General features: G+C 46.7%; 1 protein-coding gene across 1 annotated transcript in view; it reads right to left on the reverse strand.

Moving 5' to 3' along the window:
• Positions 1-19,191, reverse strand: part of LARGE1 (LARGE xylosyl- and glucuronyltransferase 1) — a 605,065-nt gene that overhangs the window by 435,231 nt on the left and 150,643 nt on the right. The window lies entirely within an intron of this gene.

The following is a 19,191-nucleotide window of genomic DNA, read 5'->3' on the forward strand; positions in this document are numbered from 1 at the left end:
GTCCACCATCTATCCCGCAGACCTCAGCTGTATTCAGAGGGAGGAGGCATTTTTCTTTCAACTTCTATCGTAGCCCCTCATGTGGACCAAAAACAGTTTATTTCCAAATGCTTTCCGCATTTCTAGAAAATGGAAATGGACTCAATAGGGAGCCCTGGAAAATTACAATCTGGCAACGAAATTCCACCTGTCCTGTGAACTCTGCTCAATGTTGTGGGGCAGCCTGGACGGGCGGGGAGTCTGGGGGAGAATGGATACATGTATACGTGTGGCTGGGTCACTTTGCTGTCCACCTGAAACTATGACAACACTGTCAACTGGCTATAATCCAGTACAAAATAAAACATTTAAATAAAAAATAAAAGAAGAAGAAAAAATTCCGTCCTTTGTCAGGCCAGCTCACCTTTATATGTCATAGTTTCCTTCTTCATGATACACCCCATCCGATCTCCACAACCACTCTTAGAGGAAGTCAGGGTGGACAGTATCACTCCCACCCTACAGATGAGGAAACGGTCCTGGTTGTGCCACGCCGCTGTTTGGTGATGAAGTCCATTCTAGGCAGTAGTGACTTGAAAGCTCGGATGAGATGTATTCAGCTTCCCCAGGTCCTCATTTTCTCTAAGAGGAAGACAATGCTATCCTCACTTGACCCGGGGCTGCTGCAGAACTAATGAGAAAGCCCTGACACTTAACGAGCCGAGTGACCCACTCTCTGTTCTCATTTTGCTTTTTCCATTATGCTGGCCACAGAGCCAGTCCGACTGCATGCAGATGAACCCTCTGCTTAATATTTATTGGCCAACAACCATGTGCCAAGAGATTTTCTTATGCTATATTTTATTTGCAATTACAGATCTGAAGTTCATCAATAAATGACCTCATCAAAAATAAATGCAATAAAACAAGGAGCAGGAATTTACGGAGAGTCCAATATACACCAGCTGCCTGCCTAAATCAATGATGAGACCTTCACATAAATCTGAATGGGAGATACGGTGGTTTCCATTTATATGTGAGAAAACGGAGGCTTAGAAAAGAGAAGAGACACGCCTGGGGTCACACAGCTGCTACATGCATGGCACAGACCAGTCTCAAACCCAAAGCTTTCTGGCTGCAGATCCATGTCCTTCCCAACTCTGACCTGCTGTCCTCACTCCTGGGAGGTGATGTTCCTCTCTGACAGGCACTGGAGAAGCTCAGAACACTTGGGACACCCTTGAATTTCCCTTTCACCCAGGTTGTTTCACTCCTGTGTCTAAATCTCTGACTTCTGGTCCCTAATGACCGGTACGGTGCTCAGAAGAAAGAAGAATCCATGCAGGCAACTGATCAGAACAGAAAGGAAGGGGGACAAGGTGGCGGGGAGGGAAGCAGGAGGCTGAGCGTCAGCAGTTAAGAGCAGGGCTCCGAGTCTGACAAACCAGATCTGCACATACTGGCTCTGTGACCAGGGGAGGTTCCTGCACATGATCTACAAGAAGGGGAGGATGGAGACAGGGGCTGAGGACAGTGCTCAGAGCAGATGCTGGCCAATGTTAAGATCCTCCAAAATCACTGCAGATGGTGGTTGCAGCCATGAAACTAAAAGACGCTTACTCCTTGGAAGAAAAGCTATGACCAACCTAGACACCATATTAAAAAGCAGAGACGTTACTTTGCTAACAAAGGTCCATCTAGTCAAAGCTATGGTTTTTCCAATAGTCATGTATAGATGTGAGAGTTGGACTATAAAGAAAGCTGAGCACTGAAGAATTGATGCCTTTGAACTGTGGTGTTGGAGAAGACTCTTGAGAATCCCTTGGACTGCAAGGAGATCAAACCAGTCAATCCTAAAGGAAATCAGACCTGAATATCATTTGGAAGGACTGATGCTAAAGTTCCAATACTTTGGCCACCTGATATGAAGAACTGACTCACTGAAAAAGACCCTGATGCTGGGAAAGATTGAAGGCGGGAGGAGAAGTGGATAACAGAGGATGAGATGGTTGGATGGCATCACCAACTGGATGGACATGAGTTTGAGCAAGCTCCAGGAGTTGGTGATGGACAGGGAAGCCTAGTGTGCTGCAGTCTATGGGGTCACAAAGAGTTGGACACAACTGAGTGCCTGAACTGAACAGTAAGGACAAGAAGGGAAGAACTGCCTCACAGCTAAGAGGAGACCAGCGATGTCACCTGGGAATGAACTAGTGAGGAAATGGAGAAAATACACAATTCCAGGGTCTCTTTCTGATTACTACATGTCCCTGAAGGATCTGGAAAGCAAGGCAGAGATTATTTGGGGCAGAGGGGTGGACCAAAGGGAAAAGCAGAGTCTTTTCTGCTCAGCCAGGCATCAGAGCAGGACTCTCTATGAAGAGAGACGGGTGAGAGAGAAACAGAAAAATTTCATGAATACTCGCTCCCAGAGATGCTTACTTACCTGCCCCTTCATGCCACTCACTCTGAGTATTTACCTAAAACATGAGAGGAAGTCGTGTGTGAGATGCTCCTCTCTCTCCCAACCTATCTCCCTCACTGCCACCCTGGAACCAGCCCTGGGGGTGCCCTGCTTCTCCAGGCACGAAGGTGTCTGCGTTCATTTCTGGACTGCTGACTCCAGGAGTCCTGGAACCCTAACTGCCCCCAGGTCTCTCTGGAGCAAGCCAGGCAAGCATCCTGGGGACCACAAACCACTGGTATAGCTCCTAGGAAGAGAAGGCGAGGGCCCAGTTACCTTACTGCTCAGGATGGGCTGACCCTCACCTGTCTCCGAGGACTGCGTCCAACCAGCCACCGGGTCAGAGGCAAGCAAGGAAAAGGCATGCTTTGAGAAGTCAGAAAGGTGAACACAACTGAGCTCACCGAGCCTGCAGAAGTGTGAATCTAGTACCTTTTTCAAGTATATGTGAAGGTTATACTTGGAAATGACCAACTTTTCCCAATCTCCATGGAAAGCGCAGCAAGAGGAAAGAATTTTACTTAGCAAAGAGGAAGATCAATAATGTCAATTTAAGGACTTCACTGGTGGGCCAGTGGATAAGAATCTGCCTGCCAATTCAGGAGACACGGGTTTGATCCCTGGTCCTGGAAGATTCCACATGCTAAGGGGCAACTAAGCCTGTGAGCCACAACTGCTAAGCCCGCGCTCTAGAGACCAAGTGCTGCAACTATTGAGCCTGCCGGCTGCAACTACTGAAGCCCATGCACCTGGAGCCTGTGCTCTGCAACAAGAGAAGCCCACGTACTGCAACTAGACAGTAGCCCCCGCTTGCCATAACCAGAGAAAGCCCACACACAGCAATGAAGACCCAGAGCAGCTAAAAAAAAAACCCTACTGGTTTCTAAGAAGTTATGTCAATTTAAGAGGTAAACAAAACCTTGGAGAGATCTCGGTGAACACAGCTGCGGGGTTAAATCTTTTTCTTTTTTTAATGCCTTTTTTCTATTGTGGTAAAAGTCACATAATACAAAACATACTTTTTCAACCATATTTTACTGTACAGTTCAGTGGCACTAAGTGTATTCACACTGTTTGCAACTCTCACCATCATCTGTCTCCCAGATTTTTCACCTTCCTAAACTGAAACTCTGTCCGCATTAAACACTAACTCCCCGTCCCCTCTCCCCACCCCATCCCTGGGGACCCTGGCACGTACCAGTGTACTTTCTGACTCTATGAACTTGATTGTTCTAGGTATGCTCGGGTTAATTCTTAACTCTCACTTACTAGCTCTGGAAACTTGAGCTGATTATTGAACTTTGCTGTGCCTCATTTTCCTCATCTGGGACTATTAGTATCTACCTTATGTAGGGCACTTCTGAAGGACACACAAGTTAATACAAGTCAAAGATTAAATGCTCCATAAGGAGCAGCTAATATCATCCTCATCTCTGGCACTCCAATGCCTATGAAGCATCTACTTTACTCCAGGTATTGTGCCGAAGACTGAGCATTCAGAGATGACTACAGAAAGGCGAGGCCTCGCCACCTGAAGGGTGTAGAAATCAGAGTAAGTACTAATGACAATTTATCCAGAGTTCATTAGGCACCAAGCGCTTTTCTAAGTAATGCACACTATTAGGTCTACACAACAACTCTGAAAAGGAGGTAAGTTACGTAAGTGAGGTGCAATTCAACACAAGGGATTAACAGAGGCACAAATGATAGACTGGCTGAGGATAATAATATCGTCCTCAGGAACCCGGTGTGAGGACTAAGACTTAAATGTCGAAGGCGACAAAGCTGCTTTGTGGGACAAACAGCAGGCCCTCCATCAGCGCTATCATCACCAGCCTGATTCCACCTTATTAAACCCAAGCCCTGGAGGCCAGGGCCTGAGGAGAGGAGAAAGATCACCCACCCAGGGGTTTCAGCTGATCCAGGTTAAACTTCCCAAACTGGCCAGAAGGTAAGGATCACCTGGCATCCTTGCTAAAAATGCAGATACCCAGGCACCTCCCCTGGGTTGAGCAGGGGAGACTCTGGTTGAGCAGACCTAGCACAGGGCCCTGACGCTGTGTTTTTCCTAAGTACTACCCCAGGGTGGGCTGAGTGTCTGCATGTTTGACAGATGCCCAGGTGATTATTTTATTTCTTTTTGGCTGCGCTGGGTCTTGGCTGCTGCATGGGCTTTCTCTATAAATAGTCCCAGCGAGCCTGGACGACTCTCCAGCCGCGGTGCTTGGGCTTCTCATCTTGTGGAGCACGGGCTCAGTAGTTGTGGCACACTGGCTTAGTTTCCCCATGGCATGTGGGATCTTCCTGGACCAGGGTTGGAACCTGTGTCCCCTGCACTGGCAGGCAGATTCTGAGCCACTGCACCACCAGGAAAGTCCTGCCCAGGTGATTCTTATCTGGCAATTCTGGAACCAGAGAGCCAGGCGACCTCCTCTCAGGCTGGAGGAGGAAATGCTCTCACGTTCCTCCTAGGCAAGCAGCCAAAGGCAAGTCCAGATCAAAAGGTATAAGCTTCCCAAGGAGGAGACAGGATGAGGAAAGAGAAGTCAGAACACAGGTCCTAAGACCCGGTCACGAAGCCTGTGAAGTGGGTCCTCCCACCTTTCCTGGCTTTGTCCACCCTGCCCCCTCCTCTCCCTCCCCTCCAGCAGCCCTGGTCGCTCCCTGCTTTTCTGCAAAGGCTCCAAGCCCTCTACACAGCCAGCTATCCCCTTCTGCCTGAAATGCCGTGCCTCTTCATCTCTGCCTGCATGCATGCGTGCTAAGTCGATTGAGTCATGTTTGACGTTTTGCAACCCTATGGAACTGCAATCCCCCAGGTTCCTCTGTCCATGAGATTCTCCAGGAAAGAATATTGGAGTGGGTTGCCATGCCCTCCTCCAGGATTCCCGACCCAGGGAACGAACCTGCATTTCTTACATCTCCTGCAGGCGGGTTCTTTACCACTAGTGCCTCCTGGGAAGCCCTCAATCTCTGCTTGACTCTGCTTAAACATCACTGGAGAGCCCCTGTCCAGACCATCCTATCAAAAACGCCTTCTTCACCAAAGCTCCCCTGCTTTCTCCCTGTAGTGTGGATCACCACCCAGCAGACTATGAATTTACGAATCATCTCTCTTCCTGCACTAGACAGTGAGCTGCATGAGAAAAGGCTTGTGTAATTCACAGCTCCATACCCAAATCCTAAAATAGTGCCTGATGATGTTAGTTGAAGGAATGAATCACCTCGGAGGAGTCACCTAAGGGTTCTGAAGTTCGATCACCTCATCTTGAAAATGGAAGATCCCCACTCCCTGATGGGGTAGTGAGAGGATTATTTAAATGTATATAGGACAGCCCCGGTTCAACACTTCCCTGGATCCCTACCCCAAATTGCTACTATTGGTACAATGCAGCAGCTTCCTTCCGAGGCATCAGTGCAAGCTTCAATGCTTCAAGCTGGCTCATCAGAGCCAGCCCAGCACTGGCTCTGTATCAACAGAATTCATGATGGACAGGAGACGGGGCATGGGGTGCCCTCTGCTGGGGCAAAAATGACAAATACCCACTGTCTGCACGTCCCACTCTAGAAAGAGAAGGAATCGGGCATTGTCAGGGTTCTTCCAAATAGTGTAATCTTAACACTTAACTCTCTATTCCTTAAACAATTTGCTTCAGACATACAGTCAGCACATGGAACCTGGCTGAACACAAAGTGACTCTAAAAATCTACGCTAGATCTTTAGACGGACTCCTTTTCATCTGCAGCAGCAGTGTTAGTCACTCAGTCGTGTCCGACTCTTTGCAACCCCACAAACTATAGCCCGTCAGGCTCCTATCCATGGGATTCTCCAGGCAAGAATACTGGAGTAGATTGCCGTTCCCTTCTCCAGAGGATCTTTCTGACCCAGGGATCAAACCCAGGTCTCCTGCATTGCAGATTCTTTACCATCTGAGCTACAGGGAAGATCAGGATAGAAAACCCCTATTCAATAGGAAGCAGTACCTCCTGCTTTGGAGGAAACCATTTGAGTTCAGAGAGGTTAAGTCACTCTATTAAGGACACACAGCATTTAAGGGGAGGTTTGGGAATTCAAAGTGTGCTGACTCAGCTACCACCCCCTCAGAAAAATCTTAAGATAGAAAAGTGATTTCACTTTGCATCAGAAGATGGTCCTTTCCTATTTATGACTCTTTAAGTGTGTGTGAAATAATTTTCTCCAAACATGGCTGCTGGGTCCACAGTTAGATGCGGGTGCATTTATGACCATGGTTGAGCCTGGCAGGTGACAGTCCATAAGGTTGAAAAGAGTCGGACACAACTGAAGTGACTGAGGACGCACATAGACTACATCTCAAGGGTCTCCCTGTCTCCTCCCACCTAACCTTCTGCTTTCTAACTGCAAAATGCCTGGAAATATAGGTGGATAAGACATAAATAAATGGACATTCACTCTTGCCGTCACTAAAAATGTTGATGAAAACATGGATATCAAGCAGTGAAATCAGGTCTTTTCATTTTATTAAGGAAAGCCAGAAATCATGATTTTTTTATGTGCCATCTCCAAATTTTTTAACTGCTAATAACAAATTCCAAAATGATATAAAAGCAGTCAGCAGGCTAAATGCCAACACACCTGAACGGCGGTTCCAGTTGTAACACCGATCCAGGCTGTGAGCTTAGTTCATTAGATCACATGCTCTAGACCTCAGGTACCTCAATGAGCTTTATTCATACCAGGTGGGTGGTCTTCTGCATCTTTCCCAGAATGACCTTGGGGCTTCCTAGGTGGTTCAGTGGTAAGAATCCGCCTGCCAATGCAGGAGACACAGGTTTACCCCTGGGTCAGGAAGATCCTCTGGAAAAGGAAATGGCAACCCACTCTTGTATTCTTGCCTGGGAAATCCCATAGACAGAGGGGCCCGGAGGGCTACAGTCCATGAGGCTGCAAAGAGTCGGACACGACTGAGCACGCACAATGACTTTCCAACATCCTAGGAAAATTCGAGAGGGGCAGAAAACTAATACTCACTGCCATTCAATAATATGTTCTCAACTTTACCCTGTTAACGCCTGTATGAGCTACATACAGGTAGCTACATACATTCCCCTTCTCATGGAGGAGAAACTGACCAGCAGTGATATTAAGCAACTGGTCGTCACTGATTTAAGTGTCACCTGTCATTTATGGACACCTCCCCTCCACCATCAGCCCTTGCTCTAAAGTCCCTGGGTAGTTTTCAAAGGCTTGATCCGTTTGGGTTGTAAGCCTGCCTAGATGATTCCTACTGTCCTTCTGTGCTCTTAATTGTATGAGTCTATGGCAGAGACAAAATGCAAATTGCACTGAAGATCTGAATTTTCTGCTTATTATTGGCTTATACTAATCTTGCCAGCCACAGAACACGGTCTGCCTTCTAGTCTAAGATGGCCCTGTTCCCTCGTCACAGGGTTTGTCTTGTCCTTGTCTAGAACTTGGGCGTGTTGACTTTAAAATGCCATCTACCAGTTGTTTGTGTATCTACAAGTTGCTGGGAGAACAGTTTGCAGGGCCTTTACAGGCACAGCCTGGGTTCCAATGCTGGCCCCATTACTCGCTGGCGAGGTGAGCTTGGCCAAAGAACTAAACATCCCAAAGCCTGTTTCCTTGTCTGTAAAATGGGAAGGTAGGAAAGTGTGTGGAGAAATAAATGAGGTTATGTATGTAAAATACCTAGCACAGCACATGGCAGGCAGTGAGCCCAAAGTCAGCCCGAGCCAGCTGGGGGTCAGTAAGTGACATTAGCAGAGACCAGGGGCTCTTTCTTCCCAATCCGGCTCTGTGCACAGAATGACACAGGAGAAACCAGGGAGGGTGGGGACCAGGGCAAACTGAAGCATCAGGCTCTGCGCAAAGCGACAGCACTAAGGTCCAGTCAATGATGCTCTCTCTGCAAGGCGGGTCCAGCTTGCTAGATCTTTCCATTTTATTACTTAAGCCAGAAATCATGACTTTTAAGTGCCATCTCCAAATTTAACTATTAGTTAACAAATAAGCTCTCAGCAAGCCAAACCCAATACACCTGCAGGCCAGAGACAGCCAATCTGTTTTAACAAGTGATAAACACAAACAGCGTTCCTGCATGGAGGATTCCATGGATAGAGGTGCTTGGCTACCGTCCATGGTGGTCACACAGAGTTGGACACGACTGAGCAACTAACACATGAACAGAAACTATTGCTATTGCTTCCATTATGGTTATAGTTTAAATAGTACACAGCCTTTTCATGTTTTCTATCCCCTATAATACAATAAAAGTCTTCTTTTCCAGGCACCAGGGCTTTATAAAGACACATTTTTGTTGACTAAAGCAGATAGGACCATTTATACAATGTGGTTTGGTGTCCTTGATATGAAATACCATTTTAATATTAATTGGAGCTATGTTATTGCCAGAATTCGGGTAGGAATACTGGCCTTGTTGCAAATGGATAAAAACACTCTTTCAGAATTAGGGTTTTATAAGCAAATTTCATAACTTGAAGTCAGAGCTGTGATCAGACTCTCACAGGGAGAATATGTGTCCAAATGATGAGGTACAGCACGAAGGAAAAATGGAAATGTGGTTGCACAGAAATGTTAAACATCTATCCCCAAAGAAAAGTCCCATGTTTGAAAAGCATTTGAATTTCAAAATTAAACAGTGACATAGATTCGTAAATCGCAAAAGTTAATAAAATCCCTCTCATTTGAAAAGAATGCAAGATCCACACCATCTCTTCAAATTCAGGGACTTATTTAACAAAGCCTGCATAGTTGTTTTTTTTTTTTAAATAAACAGAACAACACACATACAGGAAAATAAATCAATGAAAAACTGGATGAACTGTCACAAAGTGAACACACCTATATAATCAGAGGTTAAAGAGTAAACTCAATTATTGCCAGCACACACAGTCTTTCAGTCCTGCCCCAGTCTCATCTCTACCCCTAAGCTGGCTGACTGCCCATATAATTGAAATCATACAGCATTTATTCTTTTGTGTCTGGCTTCTTTTGCTCAACTCTGTGAGTAGATTTTCATTGCTCAGCTATATTTCACAATATAAATATGCCACGATTGATGTGTTTATTTTTACTGTGGACAGGCATTTACATACACCCATGTAAACCTCCTCTTACTCATCTTTTGTGCCGATATAGACACATTTCTCTTTGGTAGATGGCCGATTTAGGTAGGTGATAGGTTTAGGTGATAATACGAAGAGCAGCCCAAATAGTTACACAAGTGGCTCTCATTTACTTAAAATTGATGTACTCAACCATCAATAGGTTGATAAAATCCCCCCTCCTTTTGTTAAACTGGTATCTGAAACTAAAAAATAAATCATTTTCAGACCAGAACCCTCGAAGAGCAGAAGTTCTGGGCCTTTCATTTCAGAAAACCTTAACCTATCACTGGTTACTGATGAAGCACCTATTACAGACAAAGTATTAGGGTCGGAATTGAACAGGCAAACACGTCTAAATACAATGCCCTTTTCCATGAGCGCTGAGTCCTGCTGGGCATTCATGTATCCAAATGGTTGAAGTCAAAACTCCTGGAGCAGGATAAGATGTCCTTATGAGAAAGCAGATAGTATAACACCCCTTTGCTTTGTCTCCAAAGAAGAAGAAGAAGATGATGGAGGGGATGCAGGAGTATAGTACTGCAGGGGAGGGGTATGGAGGGCCACATAATGGTTCCCCAATTATGTGCACGTCCTAATCCCCACAACCTGGGACTATGTTATTGTACATGGCAACAAGGACTTGGTGGATGTGATTAGATTAAGGATTCTAAGATGGGACAATTATCCTGGATTATCCAGATGGGCTCAACATAATCACAAGGGTCCTTCTAAGAGGGAGGCAGGAGGGTCACAAATTGGAAAAGGAGATGTGACCACAGAAGCAGAGGTCATGGTCAGAGAGAATAACCTGAAGATGCTACCCCTCTGGCCTAGGAGATGGAGGAAGATGCCACAAGCCAAGGGAAACAGCAGCCTCCAGAAGATGAATGAGGCCAAGCTATGGATTCTCTCCAGGGCCCTCCAGAAAGAACCAGCCCTGGCAACATCATGGCTTCAGTCCAATGAGACTCATTTTGGATTTCTGACCTCTGAAACTGTAAGACAGCAAATCTGTGTTTGAAGCCACTACATTTGTGGTAACACACTACAGTAGCCACAAGAAACCAATACAGGGGGGCTGCTGGGGCTCGTGGAAACCAGGTTTCCTGACGCCTCACCCAAGACTCTTGCTAGGAGTTCTTCCAGGAGATGCAGCCAACTGACACTTCAGGGTCATTTTCTCCACCCCAGCAGGACCACTGATAGCATTTTAAGGTTAAAAGCTGGGTGTAAGAAAAGTATAGGTCACCTTAGCAACCATCTCACAACCAGATAAAATCGTGGACCTCGATAGGCTTGGGCTGCACTTTCAGATTCCAAGACCCTGAAGAGATGCTTTTTGGCCCAAGGTAAGAACCACTGACACACACAGCCCCACTGTGCCCTATGCCCAGGGCACCACTTGCAGCCTCTCACTTGCACGTTCTCAACTTTTGCTTAAGCTCAACACTAATGCTATTAAGCCCTGGCTAGAAAAGCCCTTCATTTCTGATCTTTTTTTTAAATCAATAAAACTTTTATATCACACTTCCCATTTCATTTCGCATTCAGCATCCTATGTTCTTATACCTCATAATATCCTTATTAAGTGATACATCGGGGCCATCGGCAGGAAGGCAAAATGATTTGGCTGCCATCAAAGCTGCCACACAGTCCAGCCTCAGGGGCTAATGAAACCTTCAGCAAATTACCCACTAGCACCTTGTCTGAAATTCACCAACCTCCTGCATCAGGTCCAGGCTGAGGGATGGGGCAAGGGAATGATGGGCTAGGCAAGTGGTTATGTTTCGACAAGCCCCCACCTCCCCTACTCCACTGTTTATGTGCCCTGTGGTCCCCCATAACGAAAAAACAAGGAAAATGCTTTAACTTACAACTCCTTGGTTCTCACTGCAACTCTTCAAAATGGTCAAATGCCAGGACCTCATTTTCTCCTGTTGAAATTTACAGTAATGACTTGCAAACCATCCATTTCAGGAGGAGCTTGTGTTGATAAAGAGTGCATGAACAGTGAGGGGAGGCTTCAGGAATGACAAACGTGGGTGCCGGCTGAAATCAGACAGGAATTAATATCCTGTGTCCATTCATGGTACTGCTTTTAAATGTTCTAGGTGCTACACCTCTGAAAGCGTCTGCTTTTAAATAACACCCACAACCCTCACTGGCCCGCCTTCTTTGACCACAGGAGCTGCCTGCGTGGAGCTGGTAATAAATGCTCGGAGGGAACCATGTGTGAACTGTTTTCTGAGTGGCTGAAAAGCACCCTTTTCCACCTGCTGATAACTCAATAGCAGCTGAACGCCATCTCCTTGATGGGCAGAGAAGAAAGAACCACTCCCATGCCCACGAGAAAAGGCGATTCTGGTAGAAAATAACAGGCAGGATCTAAAGTCAAAGAGAGATGTGTTTAAGCAGAACCAGTCAAGTTCCAGAATTAACATCCCAACCAGAAGGCAGGTGAGGCGTCCAGTGCCATATTCTGAGGTCTCAAAATCAGAGATGCTCAGAGCACCAGGAGAAGCCCTTGTCTACACAGGCTCCTACGTGCGTGTGTACGTGCTAAGTTGATTCAGTCGTGGCCGACTCTTTACGACCCTAGGGACTGTAGCCTCCCAGGCTCCTCTGTCCAAGGAATTCTCCAGGCAAGAAAACTGGAGTGGGTTGCCATTTCCTTCTCGAGGGGATCTTCCCGACCCAGGGATCAAACCCATGCCTCATTACGTTTCCTGCACTGGAGGCAGGTTCTTTACCACTAGCACCAACTGGGAAGCCACATGGGCTCCTGCTGCCCTTAATAGCAGAATCGTTTCCAGGAAACATTTACAAAGAACTGAGCAGAGTGATGCCCAGGCTTTGGGGATGTGATGATCAGTAAAACAGTCTGTTGTCTCAAGAATCTCACACAAAAGTGGCTAGAAAGACACCAAGCAAGCAAAACATATCCCTTGGTGAGTTGTGTCACGGAAATTATAAGACAGGATCAGACATTAGGAGAAAGTGATACTGCACACGGGCATTAAAGAAGCAGGCTGGGAGGAAGGGGTGCGGAAAAGAGAACTGAATCCTGGGCAGAAAGAACAAAGAGGGAAAATGAAGACGGGTTTTCTCAGGACGCTCGCCGAGGCGTCCTCACCTGAGTGAAGACAGAAATTATAGGCTGAGAGAGAAAGCCTGTGAAAGACCCCAGTGCCATGACAAGGAGTCTGCCTTTAAACAGCAGGTAATGAAGAGAGCTGGCAACACGCAAAGCCTGAAGAGCGCACGTTCCTTCGCTCATTCATGCACTCAGCAAACAGTTCTCCTGGCACACAGGAGGTGCTGGAGACGGAAGGATGAACAGGGTAAACCATTTGCCTCCTGATGCTTACAGTCAGTAGTTGCTGTTTAGTTGCCCAGTCGTGTCCGACTCTTTGCGACCCCATGGACCGCAGCACGCCAGACCTCCCTGTCCCTCATCATCTCCTGGAGACTGACCCAGTTCATGTTCATTGCATCGGTGATGCCATCGACTATCTTCCTTCTCTGACGCCCTCTTCTCCTTCTGCCCTCAGTCTTTCCCAGCATCAGGGACTTTTCCAATGAGTTGTCTGTTCACATCAGATGATCAAAAATGTCATCAGATGACAAAATACAGTCAGTAGAGAAATAAATAGTCAGTAGAGAAGACAGCAATTCCAAACACAAGAAGAACGAAGTGTCCTGAGCATGAGGGGGGGGAAAGGATGAGGAGTTGGGGCGGGGGGTGGAGCAGAGGAAGCCAGGCTAGTTAAGGGCGAGGCGCTCTGGTGTGTACCCTGAGACGGGAGATTCTAAGTCGGCCAAGCAAAGACGGGAGGGGAAGGAGCAGCATGTGCGAAACCCAGAGGACAGACAGCATGGAGGGAAGTCTAGCGTGGCTGGACAGGAACGCGAGGAGGGTGTCAGGGCATGGGGCTGGAGGGCAGACGAGGGGCAGAGAGGTGCTGTGACTGAGGGTGGAGGAGACGTGCAGGAGAGCCAGCTACTGCATCAGACCTGACCCCGAAGGATGAACGTGGACACCGAGCCAGCGCATCAGAGGCGGCGAAAGCGGGGGAAACAAAAGACACAGCTGCACGAGGCCAAGATCAAATATGACAGGATACGACAACCAAGGGAATGAAAAGGGAAGAGGACAAAGGCTCCAAAGCTTAGAGCCTGCAGCATGGGCAGCTGGGGACGTTAACCGAGATGGTAGAGGAACACAAGGTGTGGGAAGACATGCAGTCAGGAGTGTTTAGGAATTTGGGGATTAAGGCATCAGCAAAAACATCGCCTGATGGGCATCCTTAACCAATGGTCACCTGGCCTTTGACAAACAGCTCCAGGAAGGAAGATTTCAACGCTTTCCCAAATGGTGAATTCTAACGCCTGGCAAAGGTGTTAGAAGAGGTGCTCTTTCTTACATTAAGAAAACGCCTGCTTCCCTATAACTTTTATGCTCTGATCCTGGATCCACGTGTAGCGTGTGCTACGTTGCTTTGGTTGTGTCCGACTCTTTGCCACACTATGCACAGTGGTTTGCCCGGCTCCTCTGTCCATGGGCTTCTCCAGGCAAGAATACTGGAGTGGGTTGCCTTGCCCTCCTCCAGGGGATCATCCCAACTGGGTAATCAAACCACGTTTCTTAGCTCTCTTCCACTGGCAGGCAGGTTCTTTACCACTAGCGCCACCTGGGAAGCCACACTCCAGAGCAAATCACATTAAGACTTTTTCCTCCTCCTGTCCTATTTCCCATTAACTGGAGAAGATTCTGGTCATTTCCAACTCATTCACATCTGATGCTTAGAATCATAAACATGTAGAATGCTGTGCCCCAATAGGTGAGCTTCATTTTTGTAACATCATTTCAAGCAGAAGGAGAAGAGAAGCATGATTATGCCCCAAATCACCAGCTACTCTGAGTTGATTTTATAGTCTGAGACCCTGACTCCATCCCTTGCTCTCTCAATATATCATGATGTTGCGTGTAATCTGACCCCAAAATCTTACACTATCTAAAAGCAACCACATTTCAGGAAGAGTTCTAGGCTCTGCTCTCAGGAGATCATCCATCAAAATTAGGCAGGGCTGAGAAATAAATAAACCCACACAAAGTCCGAATTCAGGCAGCAACTCTGTCCCTTATTTATGGTTCCATCTGCCTCGAGACAGAAAACTCAAGGGTGTCAATAAATGGATTGCAAAGTTGTTATGTTTAACTACAAAGAAAAGAATGTCTCTGCAGGCCCTTTTGGAAGTGTACTGATGCCTGCGGCAACTGGCAGGAACTCCAAGGAGGAAATTTTTGTCTCTGAATAAACATTCAGGCTTTTCTAAAGCGTCTCAGGATCTCTGGGTCAGGACCGGGCAGGCAGGTCCCCCTGTGCAACTGCCCTCATGATCACCCTTCTGCCTGCACACCTCTCATCCCTCCCTCCCAGGGCCGCTCATCCCAGCACTGGACAGAATGACCCTTATTATGATGATCTTGACATCTGGCTCCCTGCCACATCCCTCCATAGATTCAGGGGCTGTCACAGTAAGCCCAATCTCTCTTTCAGATGGCAGCCCTTTGACTGTTTGCTGAAGCTGGTCATATACACCTGGAGCCTCTGCCTCTCCAAGGTAAACAGCCCCATTCTTTCCACTATTTCGTACAAAATAAGGTTTGAGATAGCACTGTCACTCACCTAGATTCTCCTAAATGTGCTGATTTATCTAGATTGCTCTCAAAGTGTAGCATCCAGAAATAAATGCAGTGGCCCGGCTATGGACTAACTGATACCTCGTAAAAGAAATGTGTCACCTTCATCCCCCTAGCTAGAAAGTGAAAGTGTCAGCAGTTCAATCATGTCTGACTCTTTGCGACCCCATGGACTTTTACCCGCCAGGCTCCTCTGTCCATTGAACTCTCTAGGCAAGAGTACTGGAGTAGGTTGCCATTCCCTTCTCCAGGGGATCTTCCCGACTCAGGGATCAAACCTAGGTCTTGCTTCTGTTAATGTATCCAGATCAGTTAGTTAAGTCGCTCAGTCGTGTCCAACTCTTTGTGACCTCGTGGACTGCAGCATGCCAGGCCTCCCTGTCCATCACCAACTCCCAGAGGCTACTCAAACTCATGTCCATTGAGTCGGTGATGCCATCCAACCATCTCATCCTGTTTTCCCCTTTTCCTCCTGCCCTCAATCTTTCCCAGCATCAGGGTCTTTTCAAATGAGTCAGCTCTTCCCATCAGGTGGCCAAAGTATTGGAGTTTCAGCTTCAACATCAGTCCTTCCAATGAATATTCAGGACTGATTTCCTTCAGGATGGACTGGTTGGATCTCCTTGCTGTCCAAGGGACTCTCAAGAGTCTTCTCCAACACCACAGTTCAAAAGCATCAATTCTTCGGCGCTCAGCTTTCTCTATGGTCCAACTCTCACATCTATACATGACTACTGGAAAAATCATAGCCTTGACTAGACTGACCTTTGTTGGCAAAGTAATGTCTCTGCTTTTTAATATGCTGTCTAGGGTGGTCATAACTTTCCTTCCAAGGAGTAAGCGTCTTTTAATTTCATGGCTGCAGTCACCATCTGCAGTGATTTTGGAGCCCCTAAAAATAAAGTCTGCTGCTATTTCCATTGTTTCCCCACCTATTTGCCATGAAGTGATGGGACCAGATGCCATGATCTTAGTTTTCTGAAGGTTGAGTTTTAAGCCAACTTTTTCACTCTCCTCTTTCACTTTCCGGAGAAGGCAATGGCACCCCACTCCAGTACTTCTGCCTGAAAAATCCCATGGATGGAGGAGTCTGGAAGGCTGCAGTCCATGCGGTCTCGGAGAGTCAGATATGACTGAGTGACTTCACTTTCACGCATTGGAGAAGGAAATGACAACCCACTCCACTGTTCTTGCCTGGAGAATCCCAAGGACAGCAGAGCCTGGTGGGCTGCCATCTATGGGGTCACACAGAGTCGGACATGACTGAAGCGACTTAGCAGCAGCAGCAGCTTTCACTTTCATCAAGAGGCTCTTTAGTTCTTCTTCACTTTCTGCTATAAGAGTGGTGTCATCTGCATATCTGAGGTTATTGATATTTCTCCCAGCAATCTTGATTCCAGCTTGTGCTTCATCCAGCCCAGCATTTCTTGTGATGTACTCTTCATAAAAGGTAAATAAGCACAGTGACAATATACAGCCTTGACATACTCCTTTTTCTATTTGAAACTAGTCTGTTGTTCCATGTCCAGTTCTAACTGTTGCTTCCTGACCTGCATACAGGTTTCTCAAGAGGCAGGTCAGGTGGTCTGGTATTCCCATCTCTTTCAGAATTTTCCAGTTTGTTGTGATCCACATAGTCAAAGGCTTTGGCATAGTCAATAAAGTAGATGTTTTTCTGGGACTCTCTTGCTTTTTCGATGATCCAGTGGAAGTTGGCAATGTGATCTCTGGTTCCTCTGTCTTTTCTAAAACCAGCTTGAACATCTGGAAGTTCACAGTTCACGTATTGCTGAAGCCTGGCTTGGAGAATCATAAGCATCACTTTACTAGCGTGTGAGATGAGTGCAATTGTGCAGTAGTTTGAACATTCTTTGGGACTGGAATGAAAACTGACCTTTTCCAGTCCTATGGACACTGCTGAGTTTTCCAAATTTGCTGGCATATTAACTGCAGCACTTTCACAGCATCATCTTTTAGGATTTGAAATAGCTCAACTGGAATTCCATCACCTCCACTAGCTTTGTTTGTAGTGATGCTTCCTAAGGCCCACTTGACTTCACATTCCAGGATATCTGGCTCTAGGTCAGTGATCACACCATTGTGATTATCTGGGTCATGAAGATCTTTTCTGCATCTGGATCATCCAACCCCTATCTAATGCAATCTATCTGCCAGTCTAATAAAAGTCCATGGGCACAGTCACTCCATCAGCCAGAACTGGACTAGAGAGCATGATGCTGGAAAGAGACTTTCAAGTTGATATCAACCCAGCACTAGGCACAGCCAGATCTGAGTTCTCCACACCCCAGATCATCTTCTAGTTTCCCCTCTTTGGGGAACTGCACCATGTACCTTTAGGGACCACCCCTCCCCAGTCTCACTTCATATGCTTCAGGGAACTCTGGCCTAGAAATAGCCACAGAGCTCAGAGTTGCCCTCATCCACCTCCCCCAACCACAGTGATTGCTCTCCAGACCAAGAGGGACCAGAGGTAATCTAACCAGAGGTGATGCTGGAGAATTATGGGGAGGAATCCCCCTCTTTCTACAACAGACTGGTGAGAATAAATTGCTGGCCAAAGTTTTCAGTGGAGAGGAAAAGCTATCCTGAAAAGAACTACTGCAGAGAAAAGTAGAGCAAAACAAAGTAGGGAGAGAGAGCCACAAAAATATCACTGGATCCCCTGGATCCAACCATACCTGAAGCCAATTTTTTCCTTTGAACTTATTAGTTTCATTAGTCACCGAATTCCCTCTTTGCCAAAAGCATTTAGAGTTGGGTTTCTACCAACGAGCAGAAATCAAAATTGTACAGCTTCCCTCATACACATCCAGAAAGGTCATGTGATATCTCATCAGGTCCCCGTTTCCCTACCCAAAGTCTACCCTCACTGAAGCCCTGTCCACAACATGGAATTGCAGCGAAAACCTCCTGCTCTCAAGTTCAATAAGCCCAGGCCTCATCTTGGCTGGCTTTGGGCCCCTGGGCATATCACCACAGCTGATCTTCCTAGACCTCCTCACTGGAACCCACCACACAGGATTATTGCGAAGGAGGAGTTAACGTGTGTTAAATCCTCACAACAATGCCAGGCATGTAGAAATGCTCAGAATATTACAGTGTCTGTTGTTGTCATCGTCATTATTGCTGCTACACTATTATTACCAGTCTAGTTACGCTGCCAAAGTCAACGTTTCAATGTGTTAAACCTGTACCAGCACTAACGCTCTTGGCTTTCTTTCACTGGGTTTCTTCCATCATCCCTAGAGAATGCTTCCTTCTACTGTTTCCCACTGCCAATACCAACTCACCATCCTCCCTCTGATCTCTTTACCAAAACGTAACCATCCACAGCCATGGCATAATCTATCACCCACAGTCATGGCATAATCCACTCTATCTAGATGCTTAGGTGAAAGCTCTAGCTACCACTCCAGGGAGGTCTGGGGACAGGAAAGGGACAGGGGCATGGTACTGGGCCCTTCCCTGCTCGGAAGGCACAGAGTTCCTGCTCACTGATATTCAGCCAAGCAAATTCAGGGCAAATCTCAGAAAGTGAAGTGGAACTCCTAATTAAAAGGTAGCCTTGAGCTGTCAATAAAATTATGCATAAAGGAAATGTTTAAAAACACAGTAGTGACTTTCTGGAGACAGATTTTCACTGGAGATGTATATATGTATTTTAAGTCAAGTCTGGGGGTAAATAAAAAGAAAGTAGGCTCTTCAATACTGCCGTTCCTTCCCTCCCTGAGGCTTAGAAAAGCATCTTTGATACGCACAGTGTCGCACTACATTGGAAACTCCTGGCTAGAAGGACGGTGTGTGCATCTCTTCTATGGATTTCAGGACAGTGTCAGGGAGGAGTTTGTTGTTTGCTCGGGAAGGGCGTCTCCTCTGCTGAACCCCTGTACTC

The sequence above is a fragment of the Cervus canadensis genome, chromosome 21 (assembly GCF_019320065.1).
Source record: "Cervus canadensis isolate Bull #8, Minnesota chromosome 21, ASM1932006v1, whole genome shotgun sequence".
NCBI lineage: Eukaryota > Metazoa > Chordata > Mammalia > Artiodactyla > Cervidae > Cervus > Cervus canadensis.